The sequence below is a fragment of the Lycium ferocissimum genome, chromosome 11 (genome assembly GCF_029784015.1).
Source record: "Lycium ferocissimum isolate CSIRO_LF1 chromosome 11, AGI_CSIRO_Lferr_CH_V1, whole genome shotgun sequence".
Taxonomy (NCBI): Eukaryota; Viridiplantae; Streptophyta; class Magnoliopsida; order Solanales; family Solanaceae; genus Lycium; species Lycium ferocissimum.
The window spans coordinates 50993471-51001203 of NC_081352.1; positions in this window are offsets into that span (position 1 = coordinate 50993471).

A 7733-nucleotide genomic window follows, 5' to 3' on the forward strand; every position below is an offset into this window, starting at 1 on the left:
ATTTTGAGCTCTTGATACTTTACTTGTTAGCCTTGCGGCTTTATGATATACGTTATGTTGTGGCAACCTTGTTGGTCCGCGTATGAATATATGTCTTGAATGATCGGATATTTCTATGTTGGGCCTTTTGCGTGCAGGTGTTCTTTGAGTTATGGTTTATAATGTTCAAAGTAACGGATAAGTCAAGTGGTTCCGGCCTACGGGTCGGAGCCGTCATACCACGATAGGGGTGTGACAAATTGGTATCGAGGCGATTCGTCCTAGGGAATGTCTACGAGCGTGTCCGGGGAGAGTCTTGTTTATGGGTGTGAAGCGCGCCACACTTATAAACAAGAGGCTGCGAGGGTTTAGGAACCTTTCACCTTTCTTTCTTATCTTAGATCGTGCTATAGAGCTAAATCCTAGGATATGATGTCCACGATTCTAACCCCAGATGTTTTGATCATGGATAAGCGAGTTGATTATGCCGCTACGAAGAAATTGCTGAGAATTGAAATTGTTCATTCGAAAGGTATGTTTCCTGTTCTATTAATATGGATAGACGTTGATATAAGAACTTGAGCAAGATATTATGGGCATTTTTTATTGCTCTATGGGGCATTGGATGTGTTTTCTGGGCTATGTGCAGGAATGAGGTAGTAAGAATTATAGAGGAAACTCTGCCAAAATTTTTGCAAATTGAATTGTTTGCATGTCTATAGAGAAAGAGTAAAGGAAAATTATGACCATCAGCCGTTTGGTAAGTCATGATTGAAGGAACAACTATGCGATGCTTTCAAAGAGAAGTTTTAGAGTGATTTTAATTTAATTTAAAGGAGGAACGGCACTGGAGGGAAAAATGATTAGTAGTTAAGAAACTGGGATGAGTTACATCGAGATTTCGGAGGATTGGGACCTATTAGAAACATAAAAAAAGTTGACATTAGGACTCAAATACAGTATTACGATTTATAGATTAGATTGGTCAGTAAGTGATAACAAAGAGATATTGATATGGGAAAGGAAGTTAACGAGTACGGGAAAGTTCCACCCTATATATATATATATATATATATATATATATATATATATATATATATATATATATATATATATATATACGGGATCAAATGGGTTTGTATTCATAGTGGAATGTTCTGCAAACTTCCAGATAGATATTATTAAGTGGCAAATGGGAAAGAGCACTTTAAGAGCAAAAGAAATCAAGGAGGACCTTGAGGACAGAAGTACTAGAAAGTGCGGTTATAAATTGATTAAAGGAAGTTATGTGATCGGCGATGATAGTAAGTTTGGCCAAAGGTAGACAGTGATGGCACAAGACAGTGGACTTGGAATAGAGATGCGATTATAAAGGAAACAGGACGAATATACGAGGAATAGACATACATACGAGCAAGCTATGGTATCGTAAAGAGAATAAGAAATGAACGAAGGAAGAAAGAAAAGGGTGTCTTTTACAAAAATTCCATGATGAGAACAAGAATCGGCGGGACATTAGAAGGGTTATAGCGCATGATTATGATACAAACAATCAGTTAAGAGAAACTATGAGACACTATAAGCTAAATTAAGGAAAGGACGAATCGTGAGAATGAATGAGAGAGAGTATCGACTTTTACTGGTATGGTATAAACTCAACTCGGAATCGGGGAACCAGGGTAAGAGGAATCTCAAGGGTACTAGGGAAAGGATAGCTATGAAAAAAAAAGAAAAAAAAAAACTACGGCTGAAGGAGCATGGTATAGTCGGGCACTCTATAAGGAGCCTAACGAATTTCGATGTCACCATTAATTTATTAACCCAAGGGACTATTAGGCATGAAGGAATGAAGTGGTTTGAGTTGTATCCAATATGTGTGGACATTTGACTTGATACAAGAATCCAGTTAGCAAAAGAGAAATAAGTCAAACCATGCGATGAAAGTAACTCTGACATTATACGGACTAGAGGAGTTGAAGGATCGCTAGGGTCGGCCGAATGACTGCCAAGACGATCAATACTCGAATGTTACTGATATATGAGAACATTCTTAGACGAATTAGAATATTCCCAAGTACAGAAGAAGGAAATGTACTGGCTTGAAGGAGTCAAAATTCGAGATGAACTAATATAGCAAGGATGTGCTAAAGAAAAGTCGAAATGGACTAAATGCAAGTATATTATGAGACAGACATGGGAAAGAAGGCATGACAAGATAATGAAGGTTTAGCAAATCAAGGAAATAAGTTTTGTCAATGCAATACGTTATGTTCGGGCTATGATTCGAATCGGTCGTACCGGAGAAATTTTTTTTGTTACAAATAAATATGCAGCAAACGTACCCCAAAAAGGTAATAGAAGAAGTGAGAAGGCATACAAGTGACCAAGGATAAGTATCAGGGACAATTGGGATTAGTAAAGAGAAATTGTAGCATTGTAAGAGGTGAGAGTTTTAAAAGAGGAATATTTTAGGAATTTCAATGATCGTTAAAAGAAAGGAAAGACGTATGCCTATGGATAGCATGACGGAGTACTACCTCGAGACTAGAAAACATCTCCTGCGTCGTGAAATCATAAGTCACCGTTTATATTAAATCGTGAAGAGTATATGTCATAGGACCATATAAATAACCGTCCTGATGAAATGGCTAGTAAAATAGCGTGGGGACGACAATAAATATTTAAAGAAGGATAGAAGCTAGTTGAGTCTCAATTAGCCGCTGGTATAGGAGAGCCAAGGACTTAAAGAGGGAAGCACACTCATATTGAAAGGAAGTTGTAATTAAGTAAGATTTTATTTTAGTCTCATGCTTATGAGTTATTTTGTAATGATGTTAAGATTGGAGGAGAGGAAATTGGAGGAAAGATTTAAATATGGATTTGAAAATATTTTGAATAGTGGATTAGCTTGAGATATGATCATTAGTATGTTATAAATATAATCTTGTGATAGGGGATAACAACGATGATAAGAAAATGTTGTATACAAGTGTATAAGGAATGGTGCTGAGGATTGTTGTATGGGTCGAATGGAGTCCCATTTGAATATAGATCCCTTGGCTATGGTATTTTTGACGCATTGGATGAGTAATCTGAGGTAAAGTAATTAATGAGAATAATAAGCCATTGGCAAGGAAATGCTATTGCAAGCCATCTGGGCGCTACCATAGGTGGAACTATGATGACATTGTAAGGAATTAAGGAGTTCGACAAAAGCATTAAAAAGGAGATGGAACGATATGTATATAAAATCGATTAGTACTAAGAGCATAATCTAAAGTAGCACTAGAGAAGCAAGCAAGAAAAAGTGTCACAGCTAAATAAGAAAGTTGCCCACTAGGAGAGAAATAGAGGGCTGCGAAATAGGAGGGACTAAGTCAACGGAAGGTGAAGTCATGGAAGTAGATGAAGATAAGATCGCAGGAAAAGGATTCAAAGATATAAATAAAGGAGATGGACATTTAAGGAGTTAAGAGATCCGCTTGATTGATAAACCGAAATGATAGATAATTGCGTCAAACTATGGGAAAGACTTATTAGGTGAGAATCGGGCAAAGGTTAAAAGTAGAAGGAGAAGCCCAAAGGAAATGATCAAAGGATATCACGTTTAATTATAACAAGCAGCTGACAAAGAGACCTCGTGGAAGAAGCAACATGATGGCTCTTATTGGAAAAAGGGATGAATGAAGGTTACAGACAAAGGAAAGAATGAAAAGATTCGAATTCGATGCATGACTAGGAATCTTGGTTATTCTTCGACAAATTTCTGAATTCACCCCTAAGTTATTAGCCAAACTAAGGATCAGAAACTTTAAGAGTAAATTGAAGCAAAAGAATCATTAAAGAAGAGGTTTGAGATGTTTTTTATATAAGTACAAGAATTACCGTTAGTTATCCAAGTGCCAGAAGTCCAATTGAAGGAAAGAGAAATTAAGCAAGACATTTCTGTGTTACACCAGTTAAAAGATAAAATACCGCAAAGATTAATTCGACTGCTATAGAAAGCAAAGGATGCTAAAATGTGACCAGTCTTAGGGTTATCTTTAAGGGAGGTAGAATAAGAATAAGTAAACAAGAAGACAAAGGCACAGGACATACGTGAAACGTAAGAAAGACACGTGGAGATCGAAGAGACCAAGAATTTCTGAATAAAAAGAAGATGGGATCAAAATTGGATAAAAGTATGTGGTAAGTACGGGATGAAAGGGCATACAAGAATGTAACCAACGAAGTCTGAAGAGACAATGAGAACGATAAAGCATAAAGAGTCAGTAGACAGACATAGAATAAGAAAAGGGACGACCTTGAGTACGAGCGTAAATTTGGCCACAAAAGAAGAAGGATAAACTACGTAATTTGGATAAGTTCAGTTTTAAATGAGCAAGTAAGACTGCAAGTAAGTAAAGTAAATACTGATAAATACAGGTAAGAACATTGATATCTACCTCGGAGCGAACTCTACCTCAACATTCGAGGATGAATGTTTTTGAAGGGGGGGAGGGGAGAGAATGTTACACCCCGCACTTTCGAGATGTCACGTACATCACCGTAGTAATGGAGTATCGGAGACGTCCCATGATGTTTTGAAGGTACAAGCCATGGGAAGTATGTAACAATGAAGTAAAGGATGAATTACGATCTCGTAAGTCGTAATCGGGAAAGACTATTTTGAAACACAAGAACATGGCCATTATCAAGTATAATAAATGATAAATATCATGCAGGGGGAGTAGTACGACTTTGGAGAAAGGATGGGTAAAGTTTCGTATGAACATTTTGGTCCAAATTGAGGGACGAATATCTCTTAGCATATGAAGTGTTTTGGAGTGAAACAAAAGCCTAAAATGAAGTTCGTCGAGTCTAGTTTCCAATGCAATAAACCAATCATCGATAGGACATCGGAGTAGAGAATTATGGAAGTTACAAGTTCAGCTGACAGAGCAGAAACGCGTGCTACAGTAAAATTCTACAGTGAACCCAACCCGAATTTGACCCTTATAAAAAGGGTAAGAACCCTCTTTCTTCACCATATTTTAGCCCAGATTTGCCCAGAAATTCTATAAAATTTGAAGAGGGAGTGAGAGAATCAAAAAGTAAGCAATTTTCAAGTGACGGAGTATTAATCGAAGCTCGGATAAACGCATAGATGTGATTCTAGTATGGTTTTGCGGCGGATTCAAGGTGGATAGTGAAGATATCGCTGTTTTAACAAAAATAAGGTATGAATCTCTCTATTAATATTACTTTTGGTTTATTTACGAAGATAGAGTGATGAAATGGTTGTATAATAAAGTTGTTGGTTGAGAAATTGGACAAACATCGCGTGGGATGTTTTATGGAATATTTTGGTATTGATGATGATGTTGTTGATGTTGGTGCTGTTGTAGTTGTTGTTTTGTTGGTATTGTGATTTCGGGCTAGGCATATAAAAAGGGGAGGTGCTGCCGAATTTCGGCAGATTATAAATGGATTTATTTGAAGGACTAAGACAAGCGTATAACGATGAGTCTAACGATTGTGTGAATCCTCTTAAATGTAGACTTGCGAGCTCGGACGAATAAGTGTAGATAATTGGAGGCTGAACAGGTATGTTAAGGCTAGTCCCTTTCTTCTAAAGGCATGATTCCTTTCTTATGAATCTAGGTGTTTTCCAAATGTCCCATGATCCCTTTATGTGAATCCATAAATGTTTTTCCAGAATATTCTTATTCTTGCTAGAAATTCATGATTCATAGAGTTCATGATTCAAAGGCATGACTTCTTTCTTGATAATCCATAAATATTTTCCAAAATGTCCCTATTTTCCGAGTCAAAGATTTATGATTCTATAAGCTTTTATGACAACAACAACGGACATGTTTTTACAATATGAATGACGATGTTAAAGATGAGAATGTTTCTATGATGATTATGATGATCTGATTTTAATTCTAGAAATTCCAAAGCTTATGATGTTAATACTATTATGAGATTATTGAAATTATTTCATGATTTTCTCGATTTTATTCATTGTTGTTGATCTCACCTTATAATAATTGTTCCTTCAAGGTGAGATATAACGATGATGATAATTCCATAATGAAAATCGGAGGTTACCGACCTTACGTCACTCCGAAGTAGTTATAGCTTTTATTTGGCTCTCATATATATATATATATATATATATATATATATATATATATATATATATATATATATATATATATATATATATATATATATATATATATATATATGTTTACTACATACGTATGAGCCGCGCTATAGTCGGCCGGGTACGACACCTATTATGCAACCTACCGATCGATTGGTATTACACACCGAGTCCCGAAAGGGCCGATGGTACGGGTACGTTACACACCGAGTCCGAAAGGGCCGGGTACGTTACATACCGAGTCCCGACCGAGTCTGAAAAGGCCGGGTACGTTATGATGATGATATATATATATATATGTATGTAAGAAAAAGTTTTTTTAAAAGGCTAGCATGCTTGACATCCTCCTTATGAGGCATCCGGATGTACGGGTTATCTCTCTTATTCCATGTTACCTTCCATATCTATATTATGTTGTTATTCATGCCTTACATACTCGGTCATTTTTCGTATTTTGTGACGTCCTTCTTGTGGACCGCGCTCGTGCCGCAGTAGGTAGGAGATGGATCGGACCCGTAGGTGTTCTATCGGCGGATTCTCACGAGCACTCCACTTACTTCGGAGCTGTAGATATTTGGTATTGTCCTTATGATCATTTGTATTCTATGTAGAGGCTCGTAGATGTGTGTGTATAGTTAGATGATTTATAGCCCCACCGGTTCATATTGTTGTATAATATATTTGTGGCCTTGTCGGCCTTATTTTGAGCTCTTGATACTTTCTTTTTGTTAGCCTTGCCGGCTTTATGATATACGTTATGTTGTGGCGACCTTATTGGTCCGCATATGAATATATGTGCTGAATGATCGGATATTTCTATATTGGGCCTTTTCTGCGTGCAAGTGTTCTTTGAGTTATGGTTTATAATGTTCAAAGTAACGGATAAGCCAGGTGGTTCCCAGCCTACGGGTCGGAGCCCGTCATACTCCCTTAGGGGTGTGACATTACCATCATAAGAGTAACTGAAGGAGGTACACAACAATCCAACTAACTTTTAAAACTGCATTTGAACTTACCTATCGTAATCTCGAGTTCGATGAATAACATCTTCATCTTGATCTCTGTTCCTCTCCCTCTCCCTCCTATCACTCCAAACCCTATGACGATCTCCGTGATGATGATCACGGTCCTCCTCCCTATCTCTGTCTCTATCTTTATCTTTGTCCATTTCCTTAACTTTGTTCCTGTCGCGGTCTTTAATTATCACGCCCTTTCTCCCTCCCCTACTCCCCTCGCTTGATGAGCTCTATTTTCTCGTGGCCACGAGACGCACACCGAAATAGCCGTAATGGTAATAAAAATGTTAGCATGCCTACAAAACTTACATATATATATAAACAAAATCTAAGAATGGCAAACCATACGCTCATGCCCGTAATATCTAAAACTTGAAACTGAGGAAATGAAATAAAGTAAGAAAAGGAAGAGCAAACATGAATTATGGAAACGAATTTCATATACCAACGCCCAATCTAACAATACACAAACAAGATACTCGAGATTTGGCACTTTGTTTCTTTGCACCGGTCAAGTTATCCAAAAATTACTGAAACAAAATTGCTGAAACTACACAAATGAGGAAGTTGTAGACGGTTGCTCG